The sequence below is a fragment of the Procambarus clarkii genome, chromosome 76 (assembly GCF_040958095.1).
Source record: "Procambarus clarkii isolate CNS0578487 chromosome 76, FALCON_Pclarkii_2.0, whole genome shotgun sequence".
NCBI classification, from domain to species: domain Eukaryota; kingdom Metazoa; phylum Arthropoda; class Malacostraca; order Decapoda; family Cambaridae; genus Procambarus; species Procambarus clarkii.
The window spans coordinates 26787901-26811871 of record NC_091225.1 but is presented as its reverse complement, the minus strand read 5'-3'; the positions used below and the strand labels follow the sequence as shown (position 1 = coordinate 26811871).

Below are 23971 nucleotides of genomic sequence, written 5' to 3'. Positions count from 1 at the left end.
TCCATCTGGGCCTATAGCCTTCGTCACGTCCAACTCTAGTAAACACTTCCTTACTTCCCCACTGGTAATCTCAAACTCTTCCAGTGGTTCCTGGTTAGCTATTCCCTCACTTACCTCTGGAATTTCTCCTTGCTATAAGGTGAAGACCTCCTGGAATTTCTTATTCAATTCCTCACACACTTCCTTGTCATTTGTAGTGAATCCTTCCGCCCCTATCCTTAATCTCATAACCTGTTCCTTTACTGTTGTTTTTCTCCTAATGTGGCTATGCAACAATTTAGGCTGAGTCTTTGCCTTGCTTGCGATGTCATTTTCGTATTGTCTTTCTGCCTCTCTTCTCATCCTGACATATTCATTCCTGGCATTCTGGTATCTTTCTCTGCTCTCCAGTGTCCTGTTATTCCTATAGTTTCTCCATGCCCTTTTACTTTGCTGCTTAGCTAGCCTACATCTTTGATTAAACCATGGGTTTCTCATCTTCATTTCTCTGTTTTCCTTTTGGACTGGGACAAACTTGTTTGCTGCGTCCTTGCACTTCTGCGTGATGTAATCCATCATATCTTGGGCCGTCTTTCCCCTGAGCTCTGTTTCCCATGCTATATCTGTTAGGAATTTTCTTATCCCCTCATAGTTTCCCTTTTGGTATGCTAACCTTTTGGTTTCGGTATCCCTCCTCGAGTTCAATAACCCTTCTTCAATCAAGTACTCAAACACCAGTACACTGTGGTCGCTCATTCCTACTGGGTCCTCAAAACCGATTTCTCTTATGTCGGAGTCGTTCAGAGTGAAGACTAGGTCGAGTCTCGCTGGTTCGTCATTGCCTCGCATCCTTGTGGGTTCTCCGACATGCTGGGTTAAAAAGTTGCTTGTCACCACCTCCAATAGTTTGGCTCTCCACGTATCCTCGCCTCCATGCGGTTCCTTGTTTTCCCAGTCAATCTTTCCGTGACTGAAGTCGCCCATGATGAGCAGGTGGGATCTATTTCTACAGGCAGCAGAGGCTGCCCTCTCAATTATAGTGTTAACTGCCTTGTTGTTGTTTTCATACTCTTGACTGGATCTTCTGTCATTTGGTGGAGGGTTGTATATTACTGCTACTACTATTCTTGGTCCTCGCATTGTTATGGTGCCTGCTATGTAGTCTCTGAACTCCTCACAGCCCGGGATGGCCATCTCCTTAAAACTCCATTCCCTTCTCATGAGTAGGGCCACTCCGCCTCCTCCCCTACCTTCCTTCTCTTTCCTTATTACTGTATACTCCTGGGGAAACACGGCATTCGTTATGATTCCAGAGAGTTTTGTTTCAGTGAGTCCGATTACATCTGGGTTAACTTCCTGTGCTCTTTCCCTTAGTTCACTTGTCTTGCTTGTGATCCCATCTATGTTCGAGTACATCACCCTGAAGCTGACTCTCTTCTGCTTTTCTAGGGGGGACCTTTGCGATCTGGGGTGAGTGGGAGCTGGGGGGACCTGGCACGGGGGGATTGGTGGAGGAAGGAGGGCTTGGGGTGGTGGGGGAGAGGGGGAGGGTACAGGGGGTGGATAAGAGGGGGAGGGTACAGGGGGTGGATAAGAGGGGGAGGGTACAGGGGGTGGATAAGAGGGGGAGGGTACAGGAGGTGGGTAAGAGAGGGAGGGTTGGGGAAGCATAGGGGGAGGAGAGGCTGTGGGGGATAGGGGAGATGGGGGGGCTTGGGGGGAGAGAAAAGGGGGGAGGGCTTGGGGGGCGTGGGGGAAAAGGGAGGGCTGAGGTGGGTGAAGAAGAGGGGAGGGTTTAGGGGATTGGGGGAGAGGGGAAGACTTAGGTGGGGTGGGGGAGAGTGGGGGGCTTAGGGGGGAGGGGGGGAAGGGAGGGCATGGGGGTGGGAGAGACGGGAAGGCATGTGGGAGAAGGGAGGGGATGGGGGAGAAGGGAGGTCCTGGGGAGAGGGGTGAGGGGGAGAAGGGGGGTGAGTGGGGGGAGGGGGGTGGGTGGGGGGAGGGTGCCCTAGGTGGGTACTTAGTGGGGGGCTGACAGGGGATGGGGCGGGTTGGGTGTCTGTTGGGTAGAATGTGGGGGTGGTGCCCCAATCCCTGTGGCTGTTGCACTGTTTGAGGAGTGTGAGTGTGAGTGTGAGAGTGTGTGTGTGTGTGTGTGTGTGTGTGTGTGTGTGTGTGTGTGTGTGTGTGTACGTGTGTAACACACACGTACTTATGTGGTACGTATGTACAACATAATTGTAAGGCGTTTGCTGAATTAGAAAAGTCGGCTAGTAGTCCACCCTTAACGACACAATTAACTCATTACATAAAAAATACGTGGTTGTGCAACAGTGTGTGGGAATTGGGGAACTGGTGATCATTCAGACGACTGGTGAGGACCAACAATGACGTAGAAGGATGGCACCAGCGTCTGAATCAAAGGGCAGTGAGGGACAACTTGGCTTTATATATTTCAATCCCCTTACTGTACCGTGAGGCGTCCCTGATAACCTTGCAATACCAACTGGTTTCTGATCAAAAGCTAAAGTCCAGTCGCCGCAAGGGCAATAAAGAGAAACAGGAACATTTGTGGATCTTTGGGACCGTTACGAGGAAAAACAGATAAGCACCTCACAGTTCCTTAAGGAATGTTCGCGTTTTATCCCAGGAAGTGCCTGAACTAGAATTAGAAAACAGCAGTCTGTTTACTGGTTGTTATTTAACTTAAGTTAGTTGTAAATGATAATGTAAAAATAGCCACTGAGAACTGATGAGTTGCCCAAGACTTTTGCTCGTAAAGAGGGAATTGATTACAAACTTGGACTGCCTTTGAGCAGCCTGAGGGCAGCAATATCCCAGGAACATCAACTAAATTTCGGAGACTTGAGGCAAAGTAAAATTCACACCAGTTACTCCATCTATCATCATTCTATTATGCAGGAAGAACCGCACGTCTATGGGTCATCCAATAATGTTAGCAGACTTCTAGATGTTACCACTGCTAGGCTTAGGCTCGGCTACAAGTACCTCTGGGAGTTTGTAACATCTGCTGATGTAGATTTGACTAAATGTAAACTCTGTCAGCAGAACTATTCGCATACTTTGCGTCATTATATAATGGAATGTGAAAAAATCGCGGAATTTAGAGATAACACCATCAATAGTGTCCAAGAAATGTGTAAGTACTTCATTCATAATGATGTGCTGCTCGAAATCTTAGCGAAGTATCCAAAATTTGCTTACTGTAGGTAATGCATGCACATGACTGTAAAGCTGCCGCCCAGTTGGGTGGGTGTGCAGCAAGACTAGTAACTGTGTGACTCACCATAGATGTAAAGTGCCTTGTATAGTGACTGCTGTGAGCCTCTTGTTGATCACTTGTGACACAAAGATTATTGATGTGTGTATTTGTGTAGGTGATTAGATATGTATGTGTATGTATATATGTATACGTATATATATATGTACATGAATGTATGAGAGTGTGTACATGTATATATAATATTAATAATTTTGTAACTAGCGTCACAAATTGTTATTTGCTTAGCTAAACGAACTAGAGGGTTCAGTTCCTGAACCGATTATGTGCCTCTGTAATCCTTTACACCACCGCCCACGGGATGGGTATGGGGTGCATAACAAAGAAAGAAATTGAATTGAATTGGTCTGATTAAGACTTTATGACAATGTAATCTATGTTTTGCTCCACTACTAACTGGTTGAGTATGGGGTGCATAACAAATAATAGCCTCCTTCGGGGGCGCCTTGTTTCTAAACGTGTTAGTCTTAAATCCTTTAATCTCAAATCTTGCTACAATGTACCTTCTTAATATATGTTATGTACTCTCGCAACCCAATGTACCTTCTTGTATATAAATAAAAGATTTCAACTGTAAGGGGGGTATGGTTTGCACCTTGTTATTCTAATAATGGATAAATAATTCTAATAATGGAAGCGCTAATTATATGAACAAGTGCCATGTATTTATTCGACGAGAACAGCAGCGAACACAAACCAGCGCATATACGAACGGAATGGTTTGTATGTACAAACTTCTCAGTGAACGAAGTTGTTTCTAGCCCGGTATCCGAAATTGCAGTATACGACTTGACCAGTCCCCGTGGTGGTGTATTGAGAGGCGAGGGGCAGTGGTGGTGTATTGAGAGGTGAGGGGCAGTGCTGGTGTATTGAGAGGTGAGGGGCAGTGGTGGTGTATTGAGAGGCGAGGGGCAGTGGTGGTGTATTGAGAGGTGAGGGGCAGTGCTGGTGTATTGAGAGGTGAGGGGCAGTGGTGGTGTATTGAGAGGTGAGGGGCAGTGGTGGTGTATTGAGAGGTGAGGGGCAGTGGTGGTGTATTGAGAGGTGAGGGGCAGTGGTGATGTATTGAGAGGTGAGGGGCAGTGGTGGTGTATTGAGAGGTGAGGGGCAGTGGTGGTGTATTGAGAGGTGAGGGGCAGTGGTGGTGTATTGAGAGGTGAGGGGCAGTGGTGGTGTATTGAGAGGTGAGGGGCAGTGGTGGTGTATTGAGAGGTGAGGGGCAGTGGTGGTGTATTGAGAGGCGAGGGGCAGTGCTGGTGTATTGAGAGGTGAGGGGCAGTGATGGTGTATTGAGAGGTGAGGGGCAGTGGTGGTGTATTAAGAGGTGAGGAGCAGTGGTGGTGTATTGAGAGGTGAGGGGCAGTGGTGGTGTATTGAGAGGTGAGGGGCAGTGGTGGTGTATTAAGAGGCGAGGGGCAGTGGTGGTGTATTGAGAGGTGAGGGGCAGTGGTGGTGTATTGAGAGGTGAGGGGCAGTGGTGGTGTATTAAGAGGTGAGGAGAAGTGGTGGTGTATTGAGAGGTGAGGGGCAGTGGTGGTGTATTAAGAAGTGAGGAGCAGTGGTGGTGTATTGAGAGGTGAGGGGCTGTGCTGGTGTATTAAGAGGTGAGGGGCAGTGGTGGTGTATTGAGAGGTGAGGGGCAGTGGTGGTGTATTGAGAGGTGAGGGGCAGTGGTGGTGTATTGAGAGGTGAGGGGCAGTGGTGGTGTATTGAGAGGTGAGGGGCAGTGGTGGTGTATTGAGAGGTGAGGGGCAGTGGTGGTGTATTGAGAGGTGAGGGGCAGTGGTGGTGTATTGAGAGGTGAGGGGCAGTGGTGGTGAATTGAGTTGTGAGGGGCAGTGGTGGTGTATTGAGAGGTGAGGGGCAGTGGTGGTGTATTGAGAGGTGAGGGGCAGTGGTGGTGTATTGAGAGGTGAGGGGCAGTGGTGGTGTATTGAGAGGTGAGGGGCAGTGGTAGTGTATTGAGAGGTGAGGGGCAGTGGTGGTGTATTGAGAGGTGAGGGGCAGTGCTGGTGTATTGAGAGGTGAGGGGCAGTGGTGGTGTATTGAGAGGTGAGGGGCAGTTGTGGTGTATTAGGAGGTGAGGAGCAGTGGTGGTGTATTGAGAGGTGAGGGACAGTGGTGGTGTATTAAGAGGTGAGGAGCAGTGGTGGTGTATTGAGAGGTGAGGGGCAGTGGTGGTGTATTGAGAGGTGAGGAGCAGTGGTGGTGTATTGAGAGGTGAGGGGCAGTGGTGGTGTATTGAGAGGTGAGGAGCAGTGGTGGTGTATTGAGAGGTGAGGGGCAGTGGTGGTGTATTAAGAGGTGAGGAGCAGTGGTGGTGTATTGAGAGGTGAGGAGCAGTGGTGGTGTATTGAGAGGTGAGGAGCAGTGGTGGTGTATTGAGAGGTGAGGAGCAGTGGTGGTGTATTGAGAGGTGAGGGGCAGTGCTGGTGTATTAAGAGGTGAGGAGTAGTGGTGGTGTGTTGAGAGGTGAGGGGGCAGTGGTGGTGTATTGAGAGGTGAGGGGCAGTGCTGGTGTATTGAGAGGTGAGGGGCAGTGGTGGTGTATTGAGAGGTGAGGAGCAGTGGTGGTGTATTGAGAGGTGAGGGGCAGTGGTGGTTATTGAGAGGTGAGGGGCAATGGTGGTGTATTGAGAGGTGAGGGGCAGTGCTGGTGTATTGAGAGGCGAGGGGCAGTGGTGGTGTATTGAGAGGTGAGGGGCAGTGGTGGTGTATTGAGAGGTGAGGGGCAGTGGTGGTGTATTGTGAGGTGAGGGGCAGTGGTGGTGTATTGAGAGGTGAGGGGCAGTGGTGGTGTATTGAGAGGTGAGGGCCAGTGCTGGTGTATGGAAAGGCGAGGTACTGTGCTGCACATACAGTATATAAAAACATCATAATATTTTAATCACAAGCAGGGTTTCCTAATGGCTCCTTGAGACTTATGTGCAAAGTACTTAACCCAGTTATAAGTTCCAAATCATGTGTGTCATATTATTAAACATCTCTTTAGAAAGCTGATTTATGTTATTTCTTAGTGTTCACTACTACTAGGTAATGATAAATATATATCTCACTGATATATTATTAATTATATTCAGCTATTGCAGATGATTTTGATGCTGCAAACCGGAGATGCATAGCTGCGGAAGGCACGTCTGAAGTGGAAACTTAAAACGAAGCTTCAGATATGAAGCAAAGAATGCCAAGAATAACAAATGTAAGCATTGAAAACCTAGTTCAGTAATGAAAAAATTTCACAAAATTGACATACTGTGCATTATTTCATCTCATTGTCAATCATATTTAATGATTTTTTTTTTATGGAGTAATCTTTGCTATGTTGATAGTGCTCGTTGTGTGTCTACAGGTGCATTCATTGTGTGTATGATGCCTGGTGTTAAAGTATTATTTCTTACTCGTTCATGCTCTCATTTAGATGTTTGGCCTCGATGAGGTTCAGTCTTGTGACTGGTGTGTGGCACGTTTCTGTTGAAATGTAGTCTTTTCGAGACTACATTTCAAATATTGCTTAACATACATGGCTACTCCCTCTCCTTGTCTAATATATCTATTTGTGTGAAATAGATTAAATCCATTTATTTGATATTCATCTAATAGTTCTCTATTTTCTACATTCGTCCATGTTTTGGTAAGTGCAATAATATGTATTGTTTCATTGCAGATAAGAGATTCCAGATCGTTCCAGATTTCCGAAGTACTGAAACGCACACCATACAGGCTTGGTGGATCTCGGTGCAAGGTAAAATAATTTATTTACTTGTACAGTATATATTTTTAGCTAATTATCAGTATATAAAACCACAGTACTTAATTTTATCAGTGTCAAAGACACAATTACATCTTACTCATAAATACTATTATATACCTCACTTGTGGTAACATATACACACATTAAGTGTATTATGCAGCATTATCTGTAATCAACTGATTTTCAGAGCTGCTCATTACAAAATACTCTTTTAAAAAAGTGTTTCTTAGCAATAGGAGCATTTCATTACAATATATCCATAATCAACTATATCAAACCCTATTACAGGTAAAACCAGTAGGCATTCTACTGTATTTTATCAAACCCCTATTAGAATAATAGATCTTGTAATGATTTTGCAAAAATAGTGCCATTTACTATTTTTAAATTATTATTAAAAAATTTACCGATATGGTGCATTCGGATGACAAACCAAATTTTTCACTTTTGACAATTGAGCACCTGCTACATCCTGATTCCCGGGAGGAAAGGAAGGACGATCTTTGGAATCATTACCTAAGTAGACAGGAAAGTTCATTTATCAATATTAACATTATACATATTTTGATCAAAATAGAAAATATCACGGAAACTCCGAAACTCGGAAAAATCCAGATGACATCTATAAACAAATCTCCTTTTCCTAGTTCTGCATCTCTCCTTTGGAATAAATTTTGTTGTGCCTTTATCATATATTTCACAAAACTTGACATACATCTCATTTACTTCATGTCCTAACAGCAAGTGTTTGTCAAATTCCTTAAGGAAATATCTGAGTTCCCCATAATGACTTTTCCACAAATCAGGTTTTTCAACTGCTTCAAGCTTATTTTCTAACAGATTATAATGCATTGCATACTTTATTCCCAAAAAGACATGGTCACTTTTACCCAAGGGAGAGAGGTACTAAATGATAAATATCTCTTCCTCTTGTAAATATAACATCCAGAATGGAGGGAACATCCCCTTCCCTCATCCTCGTAGCTTCTTTAACATGTAGAAACATGAATGTTTACAGGATGAGGTTTACAAATCTACAAGTCCAAAAATCCTCTGTTCTAGCTTAGCAAAGCTTAGCTTAGCCTACTATATTGAACTTTAACTTTATAACAAAACCAATCAAAAGGGTTTGCAATAATATTAATTGAAAAATTCTACCAGTTTTTGTTTTTAAGTGTTAATAGTAAAAATGCTTATGTTTTTATTGTTAAATTTCAAAGTAATATCAGTTTGAAGACGTTTAAGAATAAATATGGCTAGGTCCCTTTAGTGTATAAATGTATATTATCCACCAAAAAAATCACACACACAAAAATTGTTATTTGTAACTTATAAACTTTTTCTAGTATGTGTCCTGAAGTAAATTTCTATCAAACCTCACTGGAAAATTCATTGGGGTTGTATGTTTATCGTTAGTATGATATACAGTCTACTGATCAATTGAACTAGGTACTATTTATCATCCGAATGCACCAATATGTCTTCATTCTTCCCAGATGAAGGAACTGGGTAATGTTCATCATCTGAATGCACCATCTGCAATGCATCATCTGAATCCTTTCCCACACTCATGACACACGGGAGGTTTATCAGCTGTATGCACAATCCTGTGAGCTTTTATAAGTCGCAGACGATTGAATCCCTTGCCACACTCAGGATATTCACGAGGTTTATCATCCGTATGCACAGTCATGTGACTTATTGTACTGGAACGTTTCCCAAATCAACAGATAATTTTAAGTTGGCCTGGTTGGTCTGTGAGCTCGGTTTGTCCGGCACTTATAATATTAATATTTAAGAACATAAGAACAAAGGCAACTGCAGAAGGCCTATTGGCCCATACGAGGCAGCTCCTATTTATAATCACCCAATCCCACTCATATACTTGTCCAACCCGCACTTGAAACAATCGAGGGACCCCACCTCCAGCACGTTAAGCGGTACAGTAATTGGTTCCACAAATCAACAACCCTGTTACTGAACCAGTATTTACCCAAGTCTTTCCTAAATCTAAACTTATCCAATATTTATTACACGTATAATATTTGACTGGCAGTCTGTCCATGCAAGGATCTTGGTTTCTTAGATTTGCCAACAATTGCACACGTGATTCTGTCTGTGCCGTCGGCATTTGCACACATCATGGCCAAGAGCCTGTCCTTGTTGACCTTACGTCCTGGCACACAACCCTCACTTCTCATTGCTAGAGATTTTTCTGGTAAACTCCTCCAATACAACCCAGTTTCATCTGCATTGTAAATTTGATACGAATATAAATTATTTGCCACAATGTATGCTCTTAATTTGTTTAAATGGTTCTACACTGCTTTCATCTGCACTCAATTTTTCACCGAAAATTTTCCTCTTCACAATATTGTGCCTACCCTTGAACCTTGCAACCCACCCTTCACTCGCTTCGAAATCCTTTATTCCAAGGCTTGCAGCAAACCTGCTTGCAGCATTTTGTATTTCTGGCTGCAAATTGTCAGGCCAGCTGTGCAGTGCTGAGCAAATCACTTGTACATAGCCTCATCCAACTGTACATGTGTCAAAGTTTTCATAGTCTTTCTACCACACACTCTGCTAGTGCTTGCACCTTCACTTTTACAGGTTGAAATGAATTTTATAAGTTTCTCTTTTTGTTTCCTTATATCAGAAACAGTACTAGTGCCTATATTAAATTCCTTGGCAACACTTGAGGTCGACCGGCCGTTTTCACAAAGTTGTATAACACATAGCTTGTCCTTAATTGTTAGGACATCCTTCTTCCTCTTAACATCTCCAGAACGATTCATGCTGCTACCAGACAGTCTTGGTCAAAAATGTTCAAAGTTACTATGAAAATAAAAAAGGTATTAAAAAAATATTTCACTAATGGCGCAGCACTGTGGTGTAACACGAGGGTAGAGAGCACATGGCTTGACCAGGCCTGGATGGGTCCAGTCGGGGCAGGGAGGAGGCACGTTACGTAGGCCGCCAGCAGGAAAAAAAAAAACATTTTTGAAGGAAACTTCAGCCTGTGCAAATTGTTTTTAGGAAACTTGTATGGTATTTTTTATTACATAATTACTAGTATTTCTTTTGACTTTGGCTATGATGAATTGTTCTAAAATCAATGGTAACTCCTGTACTGTAGTGTATAGGCCGCTCCCCCATCCAACCCTTATCCCCCCCTGGTGGTCCCTCCCAATGCTCCCCTCTCTCTCGACACCACCCACCCACCCCACCCCCTCCTACACCATGCGCTTCGAGCCACAGGCAGACGGGATTAATACGGTACGGCCTGCCTCATGGTTTTCATATACGGACAATTCCATGATTATCCGGCTGACTGTCTAGATAGTGTAACATCGGCAGCAAATTATCCGGCTCTGATATTTTATCCGGCTAAACCAAATACAAATACAAATATTTATTCAGGTAAAGTACATACATACAGGGTAAGATACAAAAGTTGATGGATTTATAGATAGAGCTAGTACATACAATGCCTAAAGCCACTATTATGCAAAGCGTTTCGAGCAGGAAAAACAAAGACTTAAACTTAACTCTAATTGAGATTAAAGTATAAATTGTGTTGAGAAAAAATAAGAAAAAAATGAAAAAGGGCAGGGGGGGGGGAACATGGCAGAAAAAAAGCAAAAATACAATTTGGTCAACAAACAGCAATGTATAAAATCGTAGATCAGAAATACTACAGGAACAACTGTGGACATCCTCAAGAGGAAACTAGATTGTTTCCTTCAAGGAGTGCCGGACCAACCGGGCTGTGCTGGGTATGTGGGCCTGCAGGCCGCTCCAAGCAACAGCCTGGTGGACCAAACTCTCACAAGTCAAGTCTGACCTCGGGCCGGGCTTGGGGAGTAGAAGAACTCCCAGAACTCCATCAACCAGGTATCATGGGTTGACATTTAGGGGTGAGATAGGTTACATTGAGTTAATTAGGTAGCACTTAGTTTTAATCTTAAACTGGTTGGGAGAGGTACATGCAGTCTTTAACATAATTGGGAAGGTCATTCCACATTCTGGGTCTCTTGATTTGTAAAGCATTTCTAGTTTGACTAAGTCGTACTCTTGGAATATCAAATAGGTATCTGTTTCTGGTGTGGTGCTCATGGGATCTGTTACAACCTTCTAGGAAGCTTTTAAGGTCCGGATTGACATTACAGTTCAGGGTTTTATATATATATTAAATACACATGAGAGGATGTGCAGTGACTTAATATCAAACATATTCAGAGATTTGAGTAAGGGTACCAAGTGATGTCTGGGGCCAGAGTTAGATATTGTCTTAATAGGAGCTTTGTGTTGAGTAATTAGAGGACGTAAATGATTTAGGGTAGTAGAACCCCAAGCTCAAATACCATAGTTGAGATAAGGATAGATGAGAGAGTAATAGTGTGTCACCATGGCAGGGCGAGGTACATAATATCTGATCTTAGAAAGAATGCCAACAATTTTTGAAACTTTTCTGGGGGGAGCCCCGTCGGCTCCCCGGAGCTTTACCGGCTGATATGCTAATGTCAGACTTTGGCATCAGTCATGTGTATGGAGTTCTAGGGCCTACCGGGGACCACGAGCCAGAACCTGGCCCCCTCAGAGAGGCAAGGGGAGCAATGGCCTATAGAAACCCCCGTGTCGTTGGAAGCATTCTATGTCTGCCATCGAACGGGTCAAGCATCCAGAAAGGTAAGCATTCCAAAACAAACCCCTATTCTGGTGAAAATTGCTACCTAAGCCGAACTAGTGGATAGAACTCTTCAACAGTGGATAGAACTCTTCAACAGAAAACAAGGAAACTAGTATGACGTCATACGTCACCGCGCCGCTGTCTGCGCAGCTCCCCCCTCCCTGGGAGGGGGAAGGGGGAGCCCCAGACCTCCCACGCCGGCTATCCACCCATCAGTTCTTCGGCTGATGCTATAGGCAATGGTTATGTGCTCCGGCTCCAGTGGTTGTTTCAGCACTGTACCTAGAGTGTGGTGTCTGTTTTCTAGGTGGTGCGTGAGCCGGGAGTGATTCTTCAGTACTCGGGCTGCATGCGCCTAGGGTTCCCTTCCCTAGGTGCCCTGTAAGTACTGCCCTTGGGGCTTGGGGCCACCTTCCACAAGTTCCTTGGGTCCTGCCCCTGCTTGTCCGTTTACTGCTTGGTTTTCGGCCGCTCTTTGTGTGCTCGGGTGTTCTGTCTTCCTTGTTCGCCTTAGAGTAAGGGGCAGTGTTTGCACTGGTGGGGCGCAGGGTACTGTGCAGCTTGTCTTTACCAATCTTAGCGGCCGGCTCTGTTCCGCTTGGGTACGCTGGCCTCTTGTGGGGTTTTCTTTTTCTTTTTGTTTATCTACCTGGTGGGGGGGGGTCTGCCTTCGTTCTTGCCCCTTGTGTCCCTTGTGTTCTGAGTATTTTCTGGTGGTACCCCTGCTAGGTCCCTGTGAGTGTACACGTCCCGGGGGTTCAGCTCTTAGAAAGTTGTTTGGTAGCTTTGGGTGCCAGTTAGCAGTACCCTGCCTGGGATTACCTGAGCGCGAGTCCTCTTAAAGTAAACGCTCGGGAAACCCCTGGGGGCGCGCGGGTCCGATGGATGTGACCCCAGAGTCCTCCCCCTCGCTTCCAGCGTGTTTGAGGGTTGCTCTCACCTTTGTCTCTGGGCGACTCTCTGTTTTGCCTCCGCCTGCTGCCTGTGGGGTCGGTGACACCTTCAACCCGGAGTCCTGCGAGTTTGGTTGCTCGTTGTGGCTCGGTTACCCAGTTGTGCTAACAAAGCGGGTGCGGGCAGCAGGGGCGTTGCACTTGAGCCTTGGTGGTGGCAACGTTCTCGTGGTTTCCTCCCCGGAAGCCCCGGGGCTGCCCCGTTGTAGTTCGTTTTGGGACTTGGGGGTGTTGGTTGCTTCGGTTCCATCCACGCTCCCTTGTCTTTCCCTTGGTTCACCCTGCCTGCATCCGGTTCCTTACCGTCTGTAGGTTCGGGGCGGGGTTTTTGGTGTTGAGACTCGGGCAGTCTCGGGGAATTCCCCTTCCGGGGTAGTGACGGGGGCATTTGAGCCTGTTCCTCCAGCCGTGTTGTATGAGTCTGCCAGTGGGCTCCCTTCCTTAGTGTTCTCACGGCTGCCCCGGTTTTCTGGTACGGCCGGGGCTTTGGGGGAACGGCTCGGCCCCGGGGCCTGTCGTGTAGGTTCCCGGGGCTGGGGAGGGGCTGACTTGGGGGGGCCTTGGCCCCGTTAGACCCCATGGGGGTTTTTATCCCCCTCTAGGCGGGGCTTGTGGTTACGCGGAGTGGGGTCTTTCCTCCCCACTCGCCGTACGTGCGTCGGCCCCTCCCCGGGCTCGGTTCCTTGGCCTTTGAGTCGGTTGGTTCCGTCCTGTGGGTGGATGTTTCCTCCCACCCCTTTTTTGGACGGTGTTTTTGTCATGTTTCCCCGTTCGATGGGGTTCTGCGTGACTTCTGATCTCGGGTGCGCCTGCGCCTTCGTGTGCCTTCGGGACTAGTGTTGGCTTCTGTTCTCGAGGGTACGGGAAGGTTTTTCGCTACTTCCCGCGTTATTGGAACGTCTGTCGGCTCCTTGTACTTGTCGCCCTGTTGGGCTACTTGTCGCCCTGTTGGGCTACTTGTCGCCCTGTTGGGCTACTTGTCGCCCTGTTGGGCTACTTGTCGCCCTGTTGGGCTACTTGTCGCCCTGTTGGGCTACTTGTCGCCCTGTTGGGCTACTTGTCGCCCTGTTGGGCTACTTGTCGCCCTGTTGGGCTACTTGTCGCCCTGTTGGGCTACTTGTCGCCCTGTTGGGCTACTTGTCGCCCTGTTGGGCTACTTGTCGCCCTGTTGGGCTACTTGTCGCCCTGTTGGGCTACTTGTCGCCCTGTTGGGCTACTTGTCGCCCGGTTGGGCTACTTGTCGCCCGGTTGGGCTACTTGTCGCCCGGTTGGGTTCCTTTTTTGGGCTCTTTGCTTCTTTGGCCGGTTTTATTGTTCCTGCTTCCTCTTTTGGCTACTTTTCTCGTGCAGTAGTCCTGGCTGGCGCCTTCCCGCAGGGAGGGTGTGCGGTTCGGCCAGCGTGTTATGTGCATGCGCCGTGGAGTTTGTTTTGGTCTGGGCGGTGTTTCAGTGCTGGTGTTTTGCGCCCTTTTTTGCTACAGTGCTTCGCCTCTCGTTCTTCTCCCTGGCTGCGGTATGTGCCCCTTCACGCCTGGGGTGTCCTGGTTCCCAGTTGTGGGGAGGACACCGCGGTTTTCCCTGTGTCATGGGTGTGGACCGCCTCCTTCGCCTCTCTCTGCTCTCCTGCGGGTCCGGCAGGGTCCGGCTCTGGCGTCTTCACCTGGCGGTGCTCCCAAGTTCTTCTGGGCACGGTTGAGTCGTGTCAAGTTCGTGCCACCATTCGCCAGGTGAGTTTCTGCGGTCTGGCGTCTTTTGGCCGGGCGCTGGATGCGGCGGTGTTTATATACCTGTCTTTATTTAGGTATATCTTTGTACGACTGAGACCGTTCACACACCAGTGACTGTCCCTTTATCACCCCTTCCTGTCCCCCTCATGTGCATGTCCAACCCATGCTGGAGTCATTCAGGGGACCCTCCTTTTTTAATGTTGTGAGGTGTGGGGGTTGTAGGGTTGGTTCTGTACTCACCTGGTAAGGCTCCTGGCTGTGCTTGCAGGATTTGAGCTCTGGCTCTTGGGTCCCGCCTATCTGGTAGAACTTGTGGGATAGTACCAGTGGAGTGCAGTGGTGCTATTGGCACCTTTGGGGAACACTGTATTACCATCAGAGGTCTGTGCTTGTTACACGACCTACTTGCGAGCATAAGCCTTCTTGCTGGTTCGTCCGTGGACTTCCAGGGCGCACTGGCCTGTTTTCGTATGGCAGTTCCGGCCCGTCCTGGTTGTGGGGGTATGTGGGCCGGTGGACTGCTCCTAGTAGCTGCCTGGTGGGCCATCCTCTGGCCGGTCTAGCCTGACCTTGGGCCGGGCTTCAGGTGTAAAAGAGCTCCCAGTACCTCATCCAGCAGGTATCGAGCGGGGTTTCTCCGCCGTCGGTCGCCTGGTGCAGGTTTCTGGGCCTGCAGGGTTTTGTCGTGTCTCCGATGGCCCTGTCTGGGGTCTGCCTGCTCCGTTCTCTGCCTTTGCAGAGGGGAGTTGCTATTTACGTGTTGCAGTGGTGCCTGTTGCTGCTGCTGCACGTGTGCATTGGTACCGTGTTTCACGGTGGCGTGTCCTTGTTCCTGTGTCCGGTTGTGGAGTGGCACTTTGCTGCCGTTTTGTGCCTGGGGATTGCGTGGGGTTTTTGTCCCTGCCTGCTTGTCCACCCCTGGTTGTTCTCCTGGTTTTTTTTTGTGCTTCTGCTCTTTCTTCCTGCCTCCTCTGCAGCAGGGATGTTCTGCGTGTGTTCCTAGGCGTTGGTCAGCCTGTGTCCTGTGATGTGCTTCTTTGTCTCGGTCTATTGCAGTTGTTCGTGCCCCTTGGTTCGGGTCCTGTTCTGGCGGCGACCCTTCCGCCTTCTTTGGTTTCCTAGCTTGCCCTGCCGTTTTTTTTTTTTGGGGGGGGGGGAGGTCTTGCGATGTCTCGCGTCGGACCCGTCGTTTCTGAACTCCTGGCGGGCTTGCATGCTTTGGGGAGTTTTTCTGTTCGGCAGACGTTCCATCTCCTTGTGCCGCCTGGGTTTCGGTGGTCGCGCCCGAGATCTTCTCGCGGCTCCGCCTTTTTCCTGGGCTCGGAGGGGCCTTGTCGGGGCTGCTTATGTTCTGCCTCGTGGTCTCGCCTCCAGTTGGTGGTCAGGTGGCTTCGTGGTAGGTGTCCCACCTGCGTGCTTCTCTTGGCGGCAGTATGGGGTATTTTGGCGGTCCTTCCTTTTCCTGTCCCTTCTTAGGTGGTTACTCTTGTTAGCTTGGTTTACTCTCGGCTTGGTTTTCTAGTGGGGGTTGGGGGCTGTTGTCTTGGCACATACTGTCGCCTCTTTTCGTGCGGCGCAGGCGGAGCCGCTTCAGCTTGCTTTCGGTCTTGGTGTTGCTTCTGCACCGTTAGTCAGCTGTCTTGTGCGTCGTTTCACCTCCAGCCTGTTCGTGCGCCGCTTGCACCATCCTGGTCTCTGGTCAGCGTGCTCTGTCTTCTCCTCGGTTGGTAGTGCCCCTTCTGTTCCGGTGTGTTTTTTCGTCGGCTCTTTCCTTTGGGCCTTTGCCTCTGGGGGTCGAGTCGCTGAGTTTTCTTGCTCCTTCGGTTTTAGCATTTTGGTTGTTTGGTGGCAGCAGTCTCCATCTTTTCTGGCGCGGGGTGGGGCTGCTGCATTCTGGAGGGGTCCAGGGTTTGTTGGTGCTTCGTTGGTCGGGCCGGGGGTGTGTCGTTTTTGTGTTCAGTGGCGGCCCTCCGCTGTTGTTTGCGTGCCACGGCGTTTGGGTCCGGAGCGCGTTTTGCGTTGATCCGGTTCTGTTCTTCCCGGTTCGCGGGTGATAGTGTCCCGGGTGGTCAGCCGTGTTCTTGCGGCTAAGCTGCCTGTGTTCTTCCCTCATGCCTGTGGCATTCGTGGCTTCGCTGCTCTCGCTGCCGTCTGGGCGACGTGGCCTTGCGGTCTTTCGGGCATGGATTTTTGGTGTTCGTGCAGGGGCCTTGCTGCTCGTGGTTCTCGTGTTGTTCCCGGGATTTTCGGGGCTGTGGCGCCTTGGGTTGGCGTTTGCTGCCGGTTGTCTCGCCTCCTTGGGAGGTGCGTGGTGTCCGCCTCCCGGTTCTGTCCCTTTGACCTTCCTCTGTGGGTAGTTAGCTTCGGGGAGCCGACGGGGCTCGCCCCAGAAAATCAGCGTTGAATGTAATGAAACGCCATTTTCTGGGTGAGACCCGGAGGCTCCCCGGCAACCCTCCCTCCCTCCGGTCGGCGTTTTTCGCGTGTTTTGACATCCAGCCTCAGAACTGATGGGTGGATAGCCGGCGTGGGAGGTCTGGGGCTCCCCCTTCCCCCTCCCGGGGAGGGTGGAGCTGCGCAGACAGCGGCGCGGTGATGTATGACGTCATACTAGTTTCCTTGTTTTCTGTTGAAGAGTTCTATCCACTAGTTCGGCTTAGGTAGCAATTTTCACCAGAATAGGGGTTTGTTTTGGAATGCTTACCTTTCTGGATGCTTGACCCGGTCGATGGCAGACATAGAATGCTTCCAACCACACGGGGGTTTCTATAGGCCATTGCTCCCCTTGCCTCTCTGAGGGGGCCAGGTTCTGGCTCGTGGTCCCCGGTAGGCCCTAGAACTCCATACACATGACTGATGCCAAAGTCTGACATTAGCATATCAGCCGGTAAAGCTCCGGGGAGCCTCCGGGTCTCACCCAGAAAATGGCGTTTCATTACATTCAACGCTGGTTTTTTGTAAATAAAAGTTGGTATCTCCTCAAGGGCACTAGACTTGGTTTTAATGGAAAGGATTATGTCAGTAACATCAGTGGAATTAGTAGGCATTAGATACAGAGACTGTGGATATTACATGTAAGATAGTCCTAAATATTAATACTGGAAGATGGAATATCATTTGCAAGGGATGACCCAATGGAAGAGAAGAACCTATTGAATTCAAGAGCAGTGTCAGAGGCTGAAAGCAGACCATCATTATTTGACAGGAGTATTGGTTTGTTATTTAAAATCTTCTTTGATCCTATTATTTGAGAAATTGTGCTCCATGTTTTCTTAACACTTTAATGCGCGCGGTACCCGCCAAAAAACTCTGCGCATTGTGCGCGCGTCGTTTTTTTCTCATGAGTGTAAACGCCAAACAGTGTGTAATCTTTTCACTCTCCTGACACCAATTCTTGAGCTACGTATTTCCTTTTGGTATCAATGTGTTGGCAATAAAATTCTCTACAAGATCATATGTATAAAATGTAACCAAAGCATTAGCTATTCCATCACGAAATAAATAAAAACGTAGATCACTTGCCGTCTCGCTGTACGCCCAAACAGCTACAAAATGTTCATACTCTTTTGTTTGTTGTCAGCTCCACATTAGTCCTACAGCGTTAAATTTTATATCACTGAACTCGCAATAAAATTCTCTACACAGACATATGCATATAAATGTAGAATCATGATCGCGGCCAACACAAGAGTGTGTGGAGTGGGCGATTACCCTCGTTGTGTCACCAACTCAATAGTCTCTCCTCTAAGTTACAATACATTGCCGTTTCTCAAATAGGCACTGTGCCTATTAGAGAAAACGGAAATTTAATGGCAAACATATTCATACAAACCCCAAGTCGATCGAGTAGTATATACCCACTATAACACGGACCGTAAATGTACGTCGTGATCCGACAAGCGCTTAAATAAACCACTCGTACATCCAAGTGAAGATCTCAGAAAAGTGTTAATATTGCCCTTTGTGTGGGTAAATTTATCTTCGTAGTATTTCATTTTGGCTCTCCTAATTATTTTAGATAGCAATGATGAGTAATTCTTTGAAAATTCTTTGGAGACGATTCCTAACCTATACTTCTTCTCAAAGTCATGTTTTCTGGGGGGAGCCCCTACAGCTCCCCGGAGCTATCCATGGCTGATATGGATACCCTAACTATTTTGCATCAGTCGATGTGGGTGGAGTTCTAGGCCTACCGGGGACCACGAGCCAGAACCTGGCCCCCTCAGAGAGGCACGGGGAGCAATGGCCCATAGAAATGCACATGTGATTTGGAGCATTCTATATCTGCCATCGACCGGGACAGGCACCCAGAAAGGTAAGCGCCACAAAACAAACCCCTATTCTGGTTAAACAACAAAATTGACAAACGAGTGGACAGAACTCCCCCAGGAAAACGAACTAACAAGCATGACGTCACGTGAGCCGCGCCGCATGTCTGCGCAGCTCCCCCCTCCCCGGGAGGGGGAAGGGGGAGCCCCAGACCCCCGCGCCGGCGATCTCCACCTCAGTTCCTCGGCTGATGGGATCATGCACGGTCGTGTGGCTCCAGCTCCAGTCTTGTCCCAGTGCTGTGACTTGTTTGCAGTGCTGCTCTTACGGTGGTCATGTGAGCTGGGAGTAGTATTCTCAGGTACTCAGGCTGCATGTGCTTAGGGTCACCTTCCCTGAGTGCCCTGTAAGTACCGCCCTTGGGGCTTGGGGTTGCCTTCCACAAGTCACCTTGGGTCTACCTCTGTTGGCTTTTCACTGCTTGGCATTTGGCCGCCCCGAGGGTTTGGGGGTTTCACTCCCTTGTTTACCTTGGGGTAAGTGGTAGTTATCGCACTGGTGGGGCGCAGGGTACTGCGTAGCTAGTTTTCACCTATGACAGCGGCCGGCTCTGTTCCCTCTGGGTACGTTGTCCACTTGTGTGGTTTTTTCTTTTTGTTTTTGCCTGGTAGGGGGTCTTCCTTGTTTCCCCCCCCCCCTTATATTAGGTTCGTTTGTGTGGTGGTACCCCCCTGCTTTGCCCTCGCGAGTGGACACGTCCCGTGGGTTCAGCTTTAGCAGTTTGCTTGGTAGTTTGGGGCGCCAATTAGCAGTCCCCTGCCTGGGATAACCCTTAGCAGACCCAGTCTAGGGGTCCTGGGAAACCCCCCCGGGGGCTCTCGGGTCCGATAGTGGAGACCCTTGCGTCCCCTCTCGCTTTGTGCGATTTGAGGGTTGCTCTGTCCCTTTGTCTCAGGGTGACTCTCCTTGTTTTTGCCTCCATCATGCTGCCTGTTGGGTCGGTGACACATTCGACCCTTGAGTCCTGCGAGCTTTGTTGCTTGTTCGTGACTCCATTCACCCAGTCTGCTGATGAATTCCCGTGGGTGCAGGCAGCTCGCGCATTGCAGGGTAGGATGTTGCAACGCGCTCTGGTTTGTTGCTTCCCCGGACGCCCCGATGCTGCCACGCTTGTGTAGGGACCCAGACTTGGGTGCTTTTGGTCGCTTCGGCCTTGGTTCCTTCCACCCTTGTTTTGGGTGTTTTGGGTGGCCCCCCTTGTTTTTCCCCCTCCTGCTTCTGGCCCCTACGCATCTGCAGGCTTCGGGGTCGGGGCGGGGTTAGAGGTTCTGAGACTTGGGCAGTTTCGGGGGTTGCCCCGTCCGGGGTAGCTGCGGAGGCATTCGAGTCTGTTCCTCCGGCCGATGCTCCGGGGTTTTGACCAGTGGGCCCCCTTTTCTTTCAGCTCTCTCGGCTGCCCCGGCTTTTTCTTGTGAGGCCGGGGCTTTGGAGGTCGACTCTGCCCCGGGGCCTGGTGCAGAGGCTCCTGGGGTTGGGAAGGAGTGGCCTTGGGAGCCTTGGGCTCCATTGCGCCCCGCCTGGATTTCAGTCCTTCTGAGCGGGGCTTACTGTTACGAGGAGTGGGGTTTTCTTTCCCCCCTCTGCGTACGATTTGGGCTTGGGTTCTGCTCCTCCCCGGGTTCGGTTCCGTGTCCCTGTGGTTTCTTCGGTTCCGTCTTCAGGAGGTTTTCAGTTACCCGCATCTCTTCGCCTGCGGTGCGGTTGGCCTTTGCGGCTTCCTCCTGCGTGTCCCGGAGTTTGCCTCCATACTGGTTCCTTCTGTTCTGGACAGATTGGGCTCCTTGAAGCCGTTTGGGCTCCTTGTAGCCGTTTGGGCTCCTTGTAGTAGTTTGGGCTCCTTGTCGCCGTTTGGGCTCCTTTGTAGCCGTTTGGGCTCGTTTGTGGCCGTTTGGGCACCTTTGTGGCCGGTTGGGCTCCTTGTAGCCAGTTGGGCTACTTCTCGCCTTGTTGGGCTACTTCTCGCTTTATTGGGCTACTTCTCGCTTTATTGGGCTACTTCTCGCCTGGTTGGGCTACTTCGCGCCTGGTTGGGCTACTTCGCGCCTGGTTGGGCTACTTCGCGCCTGGTTGGGCTTCTTCGCGCCTGGTTGGGCTACTTCGCGCCTGGTTGGGCTACTTCGCGCCTGGTTGGGCTACTTCGCGCCTGGTTGGGCTACTTCGCGCCTGGTTGGGCTACTTCGCGCCTGGTTGGGCTTCTTCTCGCCTGGTTGGGCTACTTTCTTTCGGGTCCTGCGCATGCGCCGTGGGAGTTTGTTTTGGTTCTGGGCGGTGTGCACACGTGTTCTGCTCCAATTCTCTCGGGGGGGCTTCGCCTCTCGTTCTTTTCTTATTCCCATCCGTGTCCCGTTGCTTTGGGGGTGTTCTGGGGTGCCGCTGTGTGGAATTCATGAGGTTTTTCCCTGCGTTCTAGGGTGGGGAGCCTCCTTCGCTGCTCCCATCCTCTCCAGCGTGGGCGCACTGGCCGCCTCCGGCGGATACGGACTCGAACGCTTGCGTCATGGCCCTTCAGGGCCTATGTTCTGCAGGTGAGTTGGTGCAGTTTTGGCGTCTTCTTCGTCCTGACGCTGTTTTTGTTTTTGGGAGTAGGAATGGGTGTACATACGTACTTGAGAACGTGGACCGTATCACCCGAGGTGCCTACTGCAGGGCTATTAGCCCATACTGGGCAGCTCTTGTTCTCCACCTGATTCCTTCCTCGGTTCACGGGTGTCTGCAGGTGGCCTCTTGTCCCTTCAGAGGCGGTTCCTGCCTGTACTCCTCCTGCCCCTCTCCTATGCTTGTCTACCTTGCTTGAGTTCGGGGCCCCGCCTCCACCTTGTTCCACAGTGCAACGGTGGGGGTGCCTGTTTGGTAGTACGTTTTTCCTGTGTCGGAGGTTTTGTGTTCGCCTCCTTGTGTTTGCAGGTTGGGTTCTGCCTGTCGGGCAGATTCTGTGCTTCTTGGGCACTCTCATCTCTGCTCTTGGGGCTGTGTATAGGGTCAGCCCATGTTGGGCTGCCTAATGTGTTCCTTTGATTAACTGTTACACTGCACACGTTTCTTCTACCATCCCTGTGGCTCAGTTGGGTGCTCGGTTTCCGCCTATGTCCCCTTGTGTGCCACTCGTGTACATTTTATCTATCTTCTCTGTTGCTTCCTCGGGGAGTGTGGTGACGTTTTGCTGCGGTTTTGGTACTGCAGCTGCGTGTCGGGGTTGGTTGTGGCGTTATGTTCGGCCCTTCCGTGCTCCCTCTGGGGCTATCCTTCCTTGCCGGTCTTGCCGTGCAGGGCCTGGTTTTTCCAGGTTCCTTGGTTTCACTGTCTTGTCCTCGCCTCATTGTGCTGGCTGGGGATGAGCTTGGGGTCTTCATCTCACCCCTCGCCTATCCTCCGGTTTCGGTTCAAGTTCCAGAGCCTAGTGGGCTCCCTTCCTTCGTGTTTTTCATTGCTGCCCCGGGGTTTTCTTGACGCTGGGGCTTTGAGGGGACAGCTTGGCCCCGGGGCCTGCAGGGTGGGTTCCCGGGGCTGGGGTGGGGCTCACGTGAGAGGCCTCAGGCCCCGTTGGTCCCCGCCGGGGTGTTTCTAACCCTCTGGGGGGGACTTGCAGTTTTGTGGTGTGGGGTTGTCCGTTCCCCCTCTCCGCACGTGCTTTGTGGGCGTCGGCCCCTCCCTGGGCTTGGTTTCCTTGTCTGTTGTATCCGTTGTTTCCGTCCTGTCGGTGGGTGCTTTTCTACGATCTTCGCCCCTTTTTCCGGGACGGGCCTTCTTCCGTCATGTCTCCCTCTTCTTGGGGTTTCTGCATGACTTTTGGTCTCGGGTGCGACGGGGTTTTGGGGCCTTCGTCCTTTGTGTTTGCTTCTTTTTGTTCTCGAAGGTCCTCCGGTCCTTTCTAGGGCTTGTGGGTCCTTTTCCCAGCAGCGTCTGGGTGTTGGCCTTTTTGTTCTTTTGTGAATATCTCTTCTCTTCACACTGTCTCGGCGCTCCTAGTTTTCCTGGGAGCGATTTTGCTCCTCCTAATGAGTCTTTTCGCTCCTGCCCTTCTGCGGGATGTTGGTGCGGGGCGGCTCCTTATGTGAGTTCCTTCCCTGTCAGCTGCACTTGTGGAGGTGGTCTTGCACACTTGTGGCATTTTCGTTTTGGTCCTGCGTTTTCTTTTCCCTCCTGGGGCTGCCATAGGATTGGCTTGCGGAGGATGTAGAGGCGCTTGGGGCCGTTCCTGAGTCTGGCACCTTGGTTTCTGCTGCTAGCTTTTGGTATCGATATTCCTTCAGCGCCGTTTCGCAGGTTGGATCAGGCGTTGTTACACCTCCGGCCTGCTTATGCACTGTCTGTGTCGTCCTGGTCTTTGGACAGGGTGCTCTCCTGTTTTTCTTCTCCTTGGTGGTTGTGGCTCCTTGGGGTCAAGTTTGCTTTCCCTCGGTTTTCTTTTTGTGTTGGCATTCGCCTCTGGGGGCCGTGTGGCAGAGCTTCTTGCTCTTCTCAGGCGCAGTGGTTTTTGGCTCCTATTGTCGTGATCATAGGTTTTCTTCTGCGTCCGTTCTCCCCTTTTTCTGGCGAATGCTATACCTTGGGTTGTTGTCTCGACTTTGTGTTGTGGAGTGATTCTCCTACCACCTCCCGGGTATGTCCCCTTGTTTTTTAGGTAGTCTTTGGTGAGGTAGCTCTGGGGAGCTGTAGGGGCTCCCCCCAGAAAACCAGCATTGAATGTAATGAAACGCCATTTTCTGGGTGAGTCCCGGAGGCTCCCCGGCACCCTCCCGCCCTCCGGTCGGCGGGTTTTTCACGGTTTTGATATCCAGCCTCAGAACTGGGGTGGGGATCGCCGGCGCGGGGGTCTGAGGCTCCCCCTTCCCCCTCCCGGGGAGGGGGGAGCTGCGCAGACATGCGGCGCGGCTCGCGTAACGTCATGCTTGTTAGTTCGTTTTCCTGGGGGAGTTCTGTCCACTCGTTTGTCAATTTTGTTGTTTAACCAGAATAGGGGTTTGTTTTGTGGCGCTTACCTTTCTGGGTGCCTGTCCCGGTCGATGGCAGATATAGAATGCTCTAAATCACATGTGCATTTCTATGGGCCATTGCTCCCCGTGCCTCTCTGAATGGGCCAGGTTCTGGCTCATGGTCCCCGGTAGGCCTAGAACTCCACCCACATCGACTGATGCAAAATAGTTAGGGTATCCATATCAGCCATGGATAGCTCCGGGGAGCCTCCGGGACTCACCCAGAAAATGGCGTTTCATTACATTCAACGCTGGTTTTTTATTAATG

The 23971-nt window shown here is 49.9% G+C and overlaps 1 protein-coding gene across 2 annotated transcripts in view; it reads left to right on the top strand.

Moving 5' to 3' along the window:
• Positions 1 to 23971, top strand: part of LOC138357121 (zinc finger protein 271-like) — a 77753-nt gene that overhangs the window by 5597 nt on the left and 48185 nt on the right. Inside the window, exons 2-3 of one of the 2 annotated variants that reach the window (XM_069313755.1) lie at positions 6370 to 6479; positions 6945 to 7022. The gene's annotated coding sequence lies outside the window, so the exon portion shown is untranslated. The remainder of the gene's footprint in view (positions 1 to 6369; positions 6480 to 6944; positions 7023 to 23971) is intronic. The other variant, XM_069313756.1, reaches the window with a different exon arrangement.